The sequence below is a fragment of the Hippopotamus amphibius genome, chromosome X (assembly GCF_030028045.1).
Source record: "Hippopotamus amphibius kiboko isolate mHipAmp2 chromosome X, mHipAmp2.hap2, whole genome shotgun sequence".
NCBI lineage: Eukaryota > Metazoa > Chordata > Mammalia > Artiodactyla > Hippopotamidae > Hippopotamus > Hippopotamus amphibius.
In genome coordinates this window covers 74,545,981-74,562,026 of record NC_080203.1, presented here as the reverse complement: position 1 = coordinate 74,562,026, position 16,046 = coordinate 74,545,981, and the positions used below count along the sequence as shown (strand labels likewise).

The following is a 16,046-nucleotide window of genomic DNA, read 5'->3' as shown; positions in this document are numbered from 1 at the left end:
TGTGCAATTATCTTTGTAAATTCTCCAACTGAGAGCCCTTTGTAAGTAAGTGCCTGCTAAATATGGCTGGATCATGGTGAAATCCCAATTCTTCTTTGGCCTATTTGGATTTTGTATCTTTGCAGGAGACAGTTTTATTACTTTTGGAACAATTACTTACGAAAGAGGAAAACTGGATTCTCAAAGAGACTGGAACAGGTACTGAGTGGACCAGTAGAGTTCAGGAAGCTAAGAAGATCAGCCTTGAAGAGCAAACCAAATTCTGTCTCTGGTGTTTTCTGGAGGCATTTTTTTTTGGGGGTGGGAATCAAGGCAGGCAGCCTAGAAGAAATGTGAATAGGTGGAGGCAGGCGTATGAAGCTTCCATCTTGGCTGTGAATTAACAGGGCTTTTCTGCAGTTAGGTCTCTGGGTCCAGCACCTTTCAATTTGAAACACCATTAAATAAAACCAGTGCATCAGGGTTTTTTTTCCCCCCTAAAATTGACTAGCAGCTTCACAAGCCTATTGTTCTACTAATGCTTCCTGCTGATTATTTACTTATATGTATTTTTTAAATCCAAATGGTCTGGGACTTCCCTGGTGGTCCAATGGTTAAGACTCTGCGCTCCCAATGCAGGGGCCTTCAATCCCTGGTCAGGGAACTAAGATCCCGCATACCAAAATTAAGCCCAAGCACAGCAACTACTAAGCACAGCCCAAATAAATAAATAAATAAATAAAAATAAATAAATCCAAACGGTCATTTCTTCCAGACAGAAAACATCCTGAGAGTCATCAGAGTAAAACTGTAATAGGTTTCACTTATTTTTCTCCAACTTTCTACTTACCATTAAATCACTGCAGAGAGATGTTGTGTATCTAGCTTAAAATAAATACATTTTGTAGTGCAACCAAGATATATGCCACTTGATGGGAAAAGATAATTGAAGTCACAGATCCCCTGCAATACCCAGAACTGATCCTCCATTTACCCTAGGTTGTCTGCCTGACTCCATCCTCTCTTAAAACGAATTCTTTCTCAAGAGTTCAGCAGTTCCTCTTGCAGTTGATTTGTGGTGTCTGCCCTACCAACCAGTTTCCGAATTGTGCTAAAAAATGTCTAAACCCCAGGAAATGACATGCTTTAAGCTTAAGCTAAGCCCTTTACACCTCACTACACACATTACTGACAACACAGATCAGCTCTATGCAGTATTTTACATAAGAATAGCCACACATCAAGGCCCAGATGTTTATACAATTCTCTACCATTACCTCCTATTTGAGGGTGACAATATCAATATAAAGAGAAAGTAATGATGCAAATGAATAGAATGAAAGGTGTTCTATGCTGGGTTCTTGTAGAAAACTAGAGATAACTTTAGAATGTAGAAACTATTCCTTTGGAAAGGAATTAAGGCCTCAATTGTCTTTTTGTCAACTATGCAGCACAAGCCTTCCCCCACTAACCTGCCACACCATTCACGTGTAATGTTATACAAACATGTTTCAGCCTTGGTTTTAAAAAATGTTTTTGGGGCTGGCAACCCTCTCCTCATGGAGAGGGACCAAAAAAGATAAACGTTTTGATGAATATAGAGTCTTCTTAGAGGAGTCAGGACTTGAACTAAGTTTAAAAGAAGGACTTTTGGGCTGGAGAATAGCATCCCAACCCCTTTATAAAGACGCTTTCTGTTACAGAATTAAATAAGGAAACATCTTGTTTTGAATCCAGTTTTGTCATTCACTTATTGTATGAATTTAGGCCTAAACCCTTCCCATCTCTGTCCAGTTTTCTCATCTTTTCTATTAGTTGGTTGAAGTAGACCGTAATCTATAGGAGCACAGAGCTCAGGAGACTGAAAAGAATTCGGTTTTGTACACTCTAACACTCACTAGCTGTTTCAGCTTTTGGAAAATTTGGAACCAATTTGGAAAATTGGTTCATCTCTCTGAGTCTTAGTTTCCTCACCTATAAAATAGGGAAAATCAGTTCTCAGCTTACCTTATAATGTTGTGATAATTTGGTAAAATAACAGAAAGATAGGTTTACTTAAAAATGCCATACACGTGTGAGGTAAATGAAAGTTGACTAGAACGAGAGATATCTAGAAATGTGGAAAGGAGTCAGGGCAAAGGTAAAAGAAATTTGGGATGGGCAAAGAGAAAGAAATGAAGGGAAAGAAAACGGGGAAAAACGAGGGAATTTCAGTGGAGATAAAGGCTGTAACAGAAAGAGCAATCCGTCAGGAACACTGGGGGAGGGGCCGCAGGGCGGCTGGGTCACGTTGCCGGGGGAGCCATTTGGGGAGTGCACGGCGGCTGGGCGCCGGGCCTATTTGCCTGTGACGCCCAGCCCAGGTTTCTATCCTCCTATCCCCTAGGGCTCATCTAAGGCCTAAGATGGCGGCGTTTGCATAGGGTGTAAGCCCTGCAGGCGTACGACATGTGGAAAGGCGGCCAAAGGACGAATCTGCTAAGGAATGTTCAGGAACTCGCCGATATTTGTGTTGTGGTGAGTGCTGAACTTCACATCAGCTAGAAAAGTGACGGTTAGCAAGGTTGCACACTTCGGGATCGCGTGGCCTGCCTGAGTGGGGGAGGAGCCGACCTGCATTTCATTTTTCTCTCTCGCCTCTCTTCAAAATATCGGAGAATAATTTCTCTCTCCTTAATCACCTTATTGTCACGGATGAGGATAGGTGGTTGCACAAACTAGCTCTCATGAGGGATTTTGGGTCGTTTTCCTCTCTTTAACTTGTTTAAATGGGTTTTTATTGACACCGTGCCCCTCCAATATGAAAGATTCTATCTCCCTAGAGCGCTTTCAGGAACTGCCTAACCTGTTGGGCCTACCCATCCTTAATTCCTTCGGGCTGCCTTTCATGTGTAAACTTAGTAGTTTTGATAAACCAGTTTGTAACATACTCATTGTGGGCTAGGTTAAAATTTTTTTTCTATGCCCTTTATGTATACCTCAAATAAGGACTTTTGGGCATATAATACTTAACATTTGTTCTGAAAGCATCTCAGAGGTAGAGGGGTGTGTGTGTGTTTGCCTGTGTGTATAGATAATAGTTGAGGGAGTTGCTACATTATTTTGTGGATTGTTAGCTTGATTACTCAGTAAGAAAAGAGCTAAATTTCCCGTGTTCAAATCTCTTGGTGAAAATAAATTTAAGTTAAGCTTAGTATCATAACATGTTTACTGTATGGGGAAGACAGTAAAACTGAATTTAATCTGTTAAATGCTTATGTGGTTAAAAGAAATTTCAGTCAAGAAATGCCCATATCTCACTCCTATGTTGCTGGTGAGTATGAATTGCTGCAACCTTTTGAAAAAAATAATCTGACAGTATTTAGAGAAATAAAAAATACAGATACCGCTTGACTAAATACTGGAACCTAAGTCTGACTTTTGTGAATCCACCCTAGAGAAACAAGTGTAACAGTGTATAATGAGATATGAACAGGGATGCCTTTGTAGCATTTTTTGTGACAAGTAACTGGAAACAACCTGTATATCCATCAATAGGAGAATGTTTGAATAAATTGTGGGACATTCGTATTATGAAATTTTTTGCAGCTGTGGACACAGATTTACCTCTTTACACTCTTGATTTAGAGAATGTTATAATGTATTGTTATGTGAGGAAAGTAAGTTGTAAAATTGTCTAGTATGTTTTAGGTTGGTGGTGGTAGTGAGTAATGAAGGAATGTTAGATTAACTTTCTTTTCTTTGTCTTTTTTTGGGGCTTTCTATATATGTTATGAAATACTTAAAATACGTACAAACATGTAAAGAATAATACAGTGAACCTCTTTTCTCACCACCTGAACATAAAAAATTAAACATTACCATTGTAGTTGAAGTTCTCTGTGTACTCATCACTGATTACATCTCTCCTCTCTTCCCCAGAGGTAACCACTATTTTAAAGTGATTCTTTTTCTCATGAATTTCTTATTAAGCTTTTGTGACATAATGAACTTTTTTTTAGCATGGGTCATTTTTTTATACATTTTGAAGAGAAATTTTTAAAAGTCAATAAAAAAAGATGAATTTTTCAGTGCCTGTTATCTGGGTAACAGTAACAGGGGCCAATTGAAATTTCTTCTAAATTGAGGGCAGAATCTAATTTTTTAAAAAACTAAAACCAGGAAACAAGTATTGGCAAGGAAGTAGAGAAATTGGAACTCCCATACATTGTTGCTGGGATATAAAATGGTGCAGCCATTGTGGAGAACAGTTTGGCAATTTCTCTGTAAGTTAAACATAGAATTACCATACCTCTTTGCCAACAGTTGTTATCTCCTGTTTTTGTTTTTAATTTTAAAATTACAACTGTTCCAGTGTGTTTGAAGTGATGTCATTGTGGTTTAGATTTGCATTTTCCTAATCACTAATGATGTTGGGCATCTTCATGTATTTGTTGCCCATTTGTATACTTTCTTTGCAGAGATGTCTATTCAAGCTGTCTGGTTTTTTTTTAAAATTATTTATTTGGCTGCGTTAGGTCTTTGTTGCAGCATGCGGGCTCCTCTCTAGTTGTGGCACACAGGCTCCAGAGCGTGCGCCTTTCCCCATTTTTTAATTTGGGTGTTTGTCTTTTTGTTGTTGAGTTATAAATTCTTTATATGTTTTGGATAGTAGACTGATCATATATATAATTTGCAAATTTTCCCCATTCTCTATAAATTTTTTACATGTTCTTGAAGTCGACTTAGTCTGTGTTTTTTCTTTTGTTGCTTGTGCTTTTGGTGTCAAATCTAAGAATTCTTTGCCAAATTCAAGGTCATGAAAATTTATTCCTATTTATTCTTCTAAGTGTTCTATGTTTTTAGCTCTCATATTTACGTAATAGATCCATTTTGAGTTAAGTTTTATATATGATGTGAAGTCCAGTTTCATTCTTTTGCAATGTGCATAGCCAGTTGTCCCAGCACCATATGTTGAAGAGACTGTTCATTTCCCATTGAATGGTCTTGGCACCCTTGTTGAAATCAGTTGGCCATAGATGTATGGGTATATTTCTGGTCTTTCAAATTTATTTCACTTGTCTCTGTACCTATCCTTATTCCAGTGCCACACTGTTTTGATTACTGTAGATTGTGCTAATTTTTAAAATTGAGAAGTGTCAGTCCTCCAACTTTGTTCTTTTTTTAAAATAAATTTATTTATTTATTTTTGGCTGTGTTGGATCTTGTTGCTGCATGCAGGCTTTCTCTATTTGCGGTAAGTGGGGGCTCCTCTTTGTTGTGGTGTGTGGGCTTCTCACTGTGGTGGCTTCTCGTTGAGGAGCATGGGCTCTAGGTGTGTGGGCTTCAGTAGTTGTGGCACACAGGCTCAGTAGTTGTGGCTTGTGGGCTCTAGAGCACAGGCTCAGTAGTTGTGGTGCATGGGCTTAGTTGCTCTGTGGCATATGGGATCTTCCAGGCCCAGAGATTGAACCCGTGTCCCCTGCATTGGCAGGCAGATTCTTAACCACTGTGCCACCAGGGAAGTCCTGTTCTTTTTCAAGATTGTTTTGGCTATTCAGGGCTTCTTGCACTTACATATGAACTTTAGGATCAGCCTGTCCATTTCTTTTTAAATCATATAGAAAAAAATAAGAAGAGTTACAAACCAAAAATACAATAATACTGGCTTTTATATTTACCTATGTAGTTACCTTTACCCATGTTCTTTATTTCTTCATATACTTTTGAGTTATTGTCTATTATTCTTCCATTTTAGCCTGAAGAACTCTCTTTGGCAAATCTTGTAGGGCAAGTCTGTTAGCAGTGAATTCCCTCAGCTTTTGTTTATCTGGGGATGTCTTAATTTCTCCTTCAGTTCTCTTTTGACAGATTTATTGAAATATAGTTCACATACCATACAATTCACCCATTTAAAGTGTACAATTCAGTAGTATTTATATGTGCAACCATCACCACAGTCAATTTTAGAACATTTTTATCACTCCAAGAGGAAGTTCATATGCTTTAGCCATAAACCTGTACCCCTTTAAACCCCTACCTGCTCAGCCCTAGGTAACCACTAATCTGTTTATCTCTATAAATTTCCCAGTTTTGAGCATTTCATATGGATAGAATCATAATATATGGCCTTTTGTGACTGGCTTCTTTCACTTAGCACAGTGCTTCAAGGTTCATCCCTGTTGTAGCATGTATCCGTATTTCATCATCCCATTTATGGCTGAATAATGTTCCATTCGTAGTATGAATATACTACATTTTGTTTATCTGTTCATCCATCTATGGACATTTGGGTTGTTTCCACCTTTAGGTTATCAAGAATAATTCTTCTAAAACATTCACGTACAAACTTCTGTGTAGATATATGTTTTCATTTCTCTAGGTGTATACTTAAGAGTGTTATTGCTGGATCATATGGTAACTCTGTGTTTAATAGAGACACTGTCAGATTTTTTTCCAAAGTGGTTGCACCATTTTACACTCATACCAGTAGTATGAGGGCTCTAACTTGTCTACATTCTCACCAACATTTGTCATTATCTAACTTTATCCAATTCTGGCCATCCTAGAGGGTGTGAAGTGGTATTTCATTGTAGTCTCCTTTCCCACAAGGTTAGTTCCCTGATGTTGTTCTTTAGGGAGGTGCAATTTGAATATACCCACCACCACCCTGGGATGACAGGGGTTTTGTTAGAGCTGACTTTCTCTGACCACACCCAGCAGCCAAACTCCACTTACTGTGAACTGATTGTTTTTCATAATGCCCTAGGGCATAAACTACTCTGAAAACCAGTTCAATCAAATAGTGGGTCCTTTGAAGAAATAGTTGCTGAGGTTAGTGTTTGATATTTCTTCTGGCTCTAGGAGGATTCCTCCCAGTTGCCTTATTGCCCAGTTCTCACCTTCAAACTAGCTGACCTACAGTTTAGCCTATATTTTGAATCTTCTCCCAATTGCCTTTCTTTACAACCTTGCTGTTTTTTCAGGGCTCCTCTAGGCTTGACTTTCTTCATGGTCTTGCAAATGAAGTCAGTTCAGTTTCTTTGAGAAGAGGATAGGAGCCATCTGTTTTATTGTCTGCTTCCTCCCTCAAGCAGAAGCTGAGTCTGGTCACTGGAGATGGGGGTAGGGACAATGGCAAGTTTCTCTCTGAGAGACAGTTCTGCTTGGTTAGCTGAGTGCTTAGTGGAGAGGAGGGTGCAACCAGAGGTCCTCTCAGTTTGCCTTTCTCTCCTCACAACCCAGGGCAGGGATATTCAGGGTAGCAGTATTCTCCATGCATCATACCCAGTTAAAGTCTACATTCCACCACTGGGGATTAGGTGGCAGAAGGAAACCCCTACCTCTAAACCACACTTGCTCAGGACTCAGCCCTAGCAACAGGCAGCTGGTGGTTGGATGGGAAACTCTGATGCCCTGTTCTTCCAGGGAAGAAAGCCCTCTAAATGGGACTGGTGTGGGGTGGGGTGAAGAGGGAGCCTTGTGTTCTTGGCTTCAGGAGTCTTGAGTAGAGTCTCCCCCTCCTTGAGCTGGGATGGGAGAGAGAGGGTGGGAGGGAGGAAATAGTCTTGATTCCAATAATAGGCTCACCTTTCTTAGTGAATTTTAAAGGATGTTCTTGAATAGATGTTTCTTCATTTGTTATTTGTCATTAGAACTATTTCCAGAGATTTTAAATGGTTGGGGACCTGTGAAGAATATTGAAGGATTGGAGAGAACAGCTTCCAATTAGACTAAATCAAGAGATTTCTGTTACCTTTTCACAGATTGATAGGATGAAGATACAAAGCAGACAATGATAACTGATATTTGGAGATTACTGAGGAAATGAGAGGGGCCAGGCTGGGCCTATTTTTCATTGCAGGAGTCTCATGACCCTCTGGCTTGTGCTTCTGAATTGTATTGATATGTCTTATACCTTATAATGAACATCTGAGTTGTATAGAGATGAGAGAGGTTACAACTGCAGGTGCCAAGTTATATATGAACCCTGTTTAGCCCTGCAGGATTCTGAACATTGCTTCAAGGTTCTCTGTTATTTTAATAAAAATAGATCTATCACTTCTATTTATTTAGTATTTGCTACATAGTACGGACTTTACTCATCAACTCATTGGAACTCATAAAAATTCTAAATAATTGTTAAACCATTTCACAGATGAGGAACTTGAGGTTTACATGGGGACTGGCCACTCATAGTCATGGTTAAATATTGACAACTCAAGGATATTGTTTGCTTTATGATGTAGCTGTAGATGTACTTGAAATGGATGGGGAAGACAGTTTGGTTATATGTTCCCAAAGTTTATAATAACCTGTCTGAAAGTGAGAATTATGACTTGATTTGAACATTTCCAGGTTATTTTACACCATACCTCAAGTGGTATTTCTTTTCAACAAATAGTTGTTGTTGTTCAGAATGTGTATATATCCCTGATTATGTCTGAAAGGAACATGGAAAATCAGCAGAGAGACACATATGCTTGAAACACCAAACTCTATACATACAATCCCCTTCTCCAGTGCTAGCATGTCAACTGCCCTCGCTTGGAACTTGTCAGGGAAGCCCTCTTGGAAGCAGAGTGTCCATAATGTTTTAGAAAGCAGTGACCTGAGGAAGTGAGTGTGGATTTCGATCAAGAATTGCAGGCCTGGACTTCCTAGGTGGCATGTGGGATCTTGGTTACCTGATCAGGGATCGAACCCAAGCCCCCTGCAGTGGAAGCACAGAGTCTTAATGACTGGACCGCCAGAGAAGTCCTTTTTGTCCATTTTTAATTGGATTATCTGTCTTAATATTGAGGTAGAATGTTTCTTTATATTTTCCAGATACAAATCCTGTGTCAGATATATGTATTGTGAATGTTTTCTCCCATTCTCTGGTGTGCCTTTTGGTTTTCTTAAAGGATGTCATTCAAAAATAAGAAATTTTTTTGATGAAATTCATTTCATAATTGTTGTTAATGGTTTGTGCTTTTTGTATTTTATCTAAGGAATACTTACATAACGTCAAGGTGGGAAACTACTCTAAATATTCTATGTTTTCTTCTAGGAGTTTTATAATTTTACTTCTTATCTTTAGGTCTTTGATCCATTTCAAGTTAATTTTTGCATTTGGCATTAAGGGTCAATGTTTATTATTCTTGCATATGGATATTCAGTTGTTCTAGCATTATTGTTTGAAACGACTTCCCTTTTCTTACTGAATTGACTTGATACTGTTGTCCTAAACAATTTGTCCACATATTTGTTGTTCTAGTTCTGTTCCATTTTGTTCCATTGATCTGTGTTTTTTTTTTCCTTTTACTAATACCATGCTCTTGATTACTGTAGCTTTTTATTGTCTTGACATCAAGTACTTTATGTCCTTCAACTTTTTTCTCTTTTTTTTTTAGTTTATTAAAAAGTAGTTTATTTATTAGACACCAACACTTTAAAAATTGAACTTTTAGATTTGAATGCTAGAAATACTCTTTAAAGATTGATTGGTAACCAAATAACGACCCTTTGCTTTCACTGGAATTGAGCAGGATTTACACAAAACTTTAGTTAATTTTTTTTCCCTACAGTTCAATTTTATAAGCTAAGAGCCTCTGAGATAACAGGATTTGTATTTATCTACCCAAATAATCATCCCCAAATAATATTTATTTTAACATCCTTTCAAGCCTTTCATCAATTTCTTTATTGAGGTTTTATTGTTAATATTGAGTTTTAAGAGTTCTTTATATATTCTAGATATAGGTCTTTCATCAGATATGTGACTTACAGAAACTTTCTCTCACTCTGTGGCTTGTCCTTTCTTTCTCTTAACAGTGTCTTTCAAAGAACAGAAGCCCTTAATTTTGTAGAAGTCCAGTTTATCCATTTTTTAATGGATCATGCTTTTTGTGTTATATCTTAAGAAATATTTGCCTAACCCAGGGTCACAAACATTTTCTCTTATTTTGTCTTCTGGAACTTTTATTGTTCTATGTTTTGTATTTAGGTCTATGATCCATTTTTAATTTTTGTATGTGGTGTGAGGTCTGTATGTTCAGTTTTTGCATAATTGTTCTCAGCACCAGTTGTTGAAAAGGCAGTCCTTTCTCCATTGAATCGTCCTTTCACCTTTGTCAAAAATGAATTGACTTTGGGGCTTCCCTGGTAGCACAGCGATCAAGAATCCGCCTGCGAATGCAGGGGACACCAGCCCAAGCCCCGGTCCAGGAAGATCCCACATGCCGCTGAGCAACCAAGCCTGTGCACCAAAACCACTGAGCCTGTTCTCTAGAGCCCTCGAGCCACAACCAATGAGCCCACACGCCACAACTACTGAAGCCCTTGCGTCTAGAGCCCATGCTCTGCAACAAGAAAGCCATCGCAATGAGAAGTCTGCACACCTGCTATGAAGAGTAGCCCCCACTCTCCACAACCACAGAAAACCTGTGTGCAGCAACAAAGACCCAACGCAGCCAATAAATAAAAATAAATAAATAAATTTATTTTAAAAAAATAAGTTGACTTTATATGTATGGGTCTATTTCTGGACTCTGTTCTGTTCCATTGATCTATATGTGTCCTTTTGCCAGTACCACTCTGTCTTGATTACTGTAGTTTATATTAAGTCTTAGAATCAGGTAGCAAGAGTCTTTCAGCTCTATTTTTTTTTTCATGATTGCTTTGGCTAGTCTAGTTCCTTTGCCTTTCCAACAAATTTGAGAATCACCTTGACAATTTCCACCAAAAACGTTTTGCTAGAATTTTTATTAGGTAGGATTGTGTTGAATCTATAGATCAGTTTGGAGAAAATTCAAATCTTAACAATACTGGGCCTTCCAATCCATGAACATGGTATATACTTCCGTTTATTTAGACCTTCTTTGGTTTCTTTCATCAGTTTTTTATAATTTTCAGCACATATCTTATAAATATTTTGTTAGATTTATACCTAATTCTATGTATTTTGATGCTATTGTAAATACTGCTTTTTAAATTTTTACTTACCAATTGTTCATTGCTAGTATGTGAAAATACAACTGATTTTTTTCATTCATTTATTTGCCATCTGTATCTCTTTTTTAAAATATTTATTTATTTATTTGGCTGCACCAGGTCTTAGTTTCGGCACACAGGATCTTTTAGTTGAAGCATGCGGGGTCTAGTTCCCTGACCAGAGACTGGACCTGGGCCCCCTGCATTGGGAGCGTGGAGTCCCAACCACTGGACCACCAGGGAAGCCCCCTGTATCTCTTCTTTGTTGAGGTGTCTGTTAAAGTCCTTGCCTCACCTTTTAATCAGGTTTTCCTTTTATTGAGTTTTTTTTTTTTTTTGGGGGGGGTACACCAAGTTCAATCATCTGTTTTTATACACATATCCCCGTATTCCTTCTCTTCCTTGACTCCCCCCCCCGAGTCCCCCCCACCCTCCCCGCCCCAGTCCTCTAAGGCATCTTCCATCCTCGAGTTGAACTCCCTTTGTTATACAACAACTTCCCACTGACTATCTATTTTACAGTTGGTAGTATATGTGTGTCTGTGCTACTCTCTCACTTCGTCTCAGTTTCCCCTTCACCCCCCACCCCCTCCCATACCTCGAGTTCTCCAGTCCATTCTCTGTATCTGCATCCTTGTTCTTGTCACTGAGTTCATCAGTACCATTTTTAGATTCCGTATATGTGAGTTAGCATACAATATTTGTCCTTCTCTTTCTGACTTACTTCACTCTGTATGACAGATTGTAGTTCTATCCACCTCATTACATATAGCTCCATCTCATCCCTTTTTATAGCTGAGTAATATTCCATTGTGTATATATGCCACATCTTCTGTATCCATTCATTTGTTGATGGGCATTTCGGTTGCTTCCATGTCCTGGCTATTGTAAAGAGTGCTGCAATAAACATTATGGTACATGTTTCTTTTGGGATTATGGTTTTCTTTGGGTATATGCCCAGGAGTGGGATTACTGGATCATATGGTAGTTCTATTTGTAGTTTTTTAAGAAACCTCCAAATTGTTTTCCATAGTGGCTGTACCAACTTACAGTCCCACCAACAGTGCAGGAGAGTTCCCTTTTCTCCACACCCTCTCCAACATTTGTTGTTTAACTTTTTTCTCTTTTAAAAAAAAAATTGCTTTAACTATTCTAGGCTCTTTCCATTTCCATATAAATTTTAGTAGCTGTTTCTCAATTTCATTTAAAAATAATTTTGGCCTTTTCTTTCATAAAATTCTCATAGATGTTTTTATTTCTTACTATTTTAAAGTTGGATAATGACTTTCTTTTGTGTTTATACTTAAATAACAATGGGCATAATAATTTTAGTTCACACTTTCTTTTTCCTGAGAACTTTTTTTATACTTGCTCTGTTTTTCTCAGGCATTTCAATATTGCTGTGGATAATTCTGGAGAAAGCCTGTCCCCCGTCTCCCTGCTAGATACTTAAGTCTCTTTTTTCTTAGACTAAAAACACTTTAAATTAATAGATTTTACTTTATAAAACTGTTTTAGATTTACAGAAAAATTGAGCAGATAGTTCAGAGAGTTCCTATGGAAACTCTATGAATAGTTTGATACTATGATACTGTCCCCTCCCCCTAATCACACAGATTGCACATTTGTTCATCTTGCATTAGTGTGGTACATTTGTTACAACTAGTGAACCATTATTGATATTTTATTATTAACTGCAGTCCATAGTTTATGTTGTTTCACTCTGTGTTGTGTTGTACCTCTGTGGGTTTTGATAAATGCATTGTCACGTATCCAGCATTACAGTATCATACAGAATAATTTCACCCCAACTCCCAGTCCCTCACAAGCACTGATCCTTTTACTGTCTGTGTAGTTTTGTAGTCAGAATTATACAGTATGTGGCCTTTTCAGACTGTCTTCTTTCACTTAATATACATTTAAGGTTCCTTCATGTCTTTTCATAGCTTGGTAGCTCACTTCTTTTTAGCAATGAATAATATTGTATTCTCTGGACATACCATAGTTTACTTACCATTCACCAACTAAAGAATGTCTTGGTTGCCTTCAGATTTTGGCGATTGATATATTATTATTAACTAAAGTCCATAGGTTTTGAATAAAGCTGCTGTAAATAGTTCTATGCAGGTTGTTGTGTAGACAAAACTTTTCAGCTCCTTTGGGTAAGTACCAAGGAGCACGACTGCTGGATTGTATGGTGAGAGTATGTTTAGTTTTGTTATAAATTGCCAAACTCTTTCAAAGTGGCTGTTGTATTTTGCATTCTCACTAGCAACGAATGAGAGTTCCTGTTGCTCTGTCCTGGCTAGCATGTGTCTTTTAAAAAAATTTGTATCCATTCTAATAGGTGTGTAGTGGTATTTCATTGCTTTAATTTGTAATTCTCTTATGACATGATGTTGAGCTTCTTTTCATATCCTTATTTGCCATCTGCGTATCTTCTTTGGTGAGGTGACTGTTCAGATGTTTTGTTTATTTTTTTGAATGAGTTTCTTATTTTGTTATCATTGAGTTTTAAGAGTTCTTAGTATGTTTTGGGTATAAGTCCTTTATCTGATATGTGTTTTGAAAATATTTTCTCTCAGTCTGGCTTGTCTTTCCATCCTGTTTGTATTGTCTTTCACAGAGTAGTACTATTTAATTTTAATGAAGTCCAACTTATTACTTTGATGGATCATGCTTTGTTGTATCTAAAATGTAATTAAAAGAAATACTTAAGACAATTATGGTATAAATGGGGAGGGTGAAGGGACATAAAGGGAGGTTGGCTTCTACACTTGACTTGAACTAGTAAGGTATTGACAGTAGTGGACTGTGATAAGTAATGTATATATAATATGGCACAACCACTAAAAAGCTATATAAAGAAACATACTAAACAACACAAGAGATAAATCAGAATTCTAAAAAAAAATTTCAAGTAACCAACAGAGAGGCAGGTAAAAGAAGACAGAGAAATAAAAAGCTAAGGGAACAGAGGAAAAATAAAAAAGCAGACTTAAGCCCTAATATATTAGTAATTACATTAGATTTAAATGGCTTAAATGTACCATTTAAAAGATAAGAGACGGGGACTTCTAGATGGTGCAGTGGTTAAGAATCTGCCTGCCAGTGCAGGGGACACAGGTTCGATCCCTGCTGCAGGAAGATCGCACATGCTGCGGAGCAGTTAAGCCCAATAGTGCCACAACTATTGAGCCTGTGTGCTAAAGCCCATGAGCCACAACTATTGAGCCCGTGTGCCACAACTACTGAAGCCTGCATGCCTAGAGCCTGTGCTCTACAATACATGGCATGGCAGTGAGGAGCCCACACAGTACAATGAAGAGTAGCTCCCACTCGCCACAACTAGAGAAAGCCCGTGTATAGCAACGAAGACCCAACACAGCCAATAAATAAATAAATTTATAAAAAATAAAGACAAGAGATTATCAGAGTGAAATAGTAACCATGACCCAGTTATATTTGTTAATAAGAAACTCACTTCAAATATGATTATATAGGTAGATTGGAGGTAGAAGGGTAGGTAGAGACATACCATGTGAACCTCAATCAAAAGAAAGCAGTGGTGGCTCTGTTAATATCAGGTAAAGTATGCTTCAGTCATAAAAAATTTACTAAAGAGAGGGACATTTTATAATGATAAAATTCACTTAGAAGATATGGCAACCTCAAAGTATATTTATCAAACAGTAGAACTGTAAAATATGTGAAGCAAAAACTGATACAGCTGAAATGACTATAGCCGAAATGACTGAATAGACAAATTCATAATTACAGTTGGAGACTTAAGCAATCTTCTCACAAAAATTGGCAGAACAATTAGAAAAATCAATAATTATATAGAAGAACTGAATAGCACCATAAAACAAGATCTACCTGGCGTTTATAGAACACTCTGCCCAACAACAGAAGAATATGCATTATTATTTTTTAATTAATAGGGTTTATTTTTAGAGCAGTGTTAAGTTTACAGCAAAATTGAGGAGAAAGTACAGAAATTTCCTAGGTATCCCTTATTGCCCCCCACCCAAATAAAACCAGTTTCTTCTATTGCTATCTTGTATTTGCATGGTACATTTATCACAATTGAGCCAGTCTTGATATATCAATATTATTAACTAAAGCTTACATTAGGGTTCACTCTTTGTGTTATGCATTTTATTTGTTTTCGACAAATGTATAATGACTTCACCCGTCATTACAGTATCATACAAGAGTAGTTACACTGCCCAAAAAATCCCTTGTGCTCTGCCTTTTCATCCTTCTCTTCCCTTGCCCCAATTCCTGACAACCACTGGTAGTTTTACTACCTCCGTTGTTGTGTCTTTTGCAGGATGTCAAACATTGGAACCATACATTATGTGTAGCCTTTTCATTTTACTTGTTTACTTAACAACATGCATGTTTTTTTCCTGACTTGATAGCTCATTTATTTTTATTCCTGAATAATACATGCTATTTTATAGTATATAGTATTTTCCATACTATTTGGAAGATTTATCAAGATAAACCAAACGTTAACCATAAAACAAACCTTAACAAATTTAAAACAATTGAAATCATACACAGTATATTCTAATTACAGTGGACTCAAACTAAAAACTAATAACAGAAAAATAACAAGGTGCTCTCTAACCACTTAGATATTAAACAGCTCTTAAGTAATCCATGGGTCAAAGATGAAGTCTCAAAGGGGAAAATTTATATATATGTGTGTGTGTATACATGTATATATGCATTTATATGTATCTGAAAGAAAATGTAAGCACAGCTATCAAAATATGTGAGAGACAGTATTAAAACATTACATGGAAGGGAATTTATACCACTAAATATTTTCATTACGAAAGAGGAAAGGTCTCAATTTCATAATCTATTTCCTACCTCAGGAAACTAGAAAAATAGAGCATAATTTAACCAAAACCAGCTAAAGGAAGGAAGAAATAAGGTAAGAAATCAATGAATCCTAGAATAGGAAAACAATAGGGAAACTAAGTGAAATAAAAATTTAATAAAGTTTGTAAACTTCTAGTTATTTAATATTTAATAAAGTTTGTAACTTAGAGAAGACAAGGCATTAATATTAGGAATGATCCTGCAGCCATTGAAAA

The 16,046-nt window shown here is 37.2% G+C and overlaps 1 long non-coding RNA gene across 11 annotated transcripts in view; it reads left to right on the top strand.

Moving 5' to 3' along the window:
• Nucleotides 1–2,357: 2,357 nt before the first annotated feature.
• The window catches only part of LOC130841823 (uncharacterized), a 230,560-nt gene continuing 216,871 nt past the window's right edge, over nt 2,358–16,046 (top strand). For all 11 annotated transcript variants that reach the window (XR_009050289.1, XR_009050290.1, XR_009050291.1 and 8 more), the window contains exon 1: nt 2,358–2,496. This is a non-coding gene — a long non-coding RNA (uncharacterized LOC130841823). The remainder of the gene's footprint in view (nt 2,497–16,046) is intronic.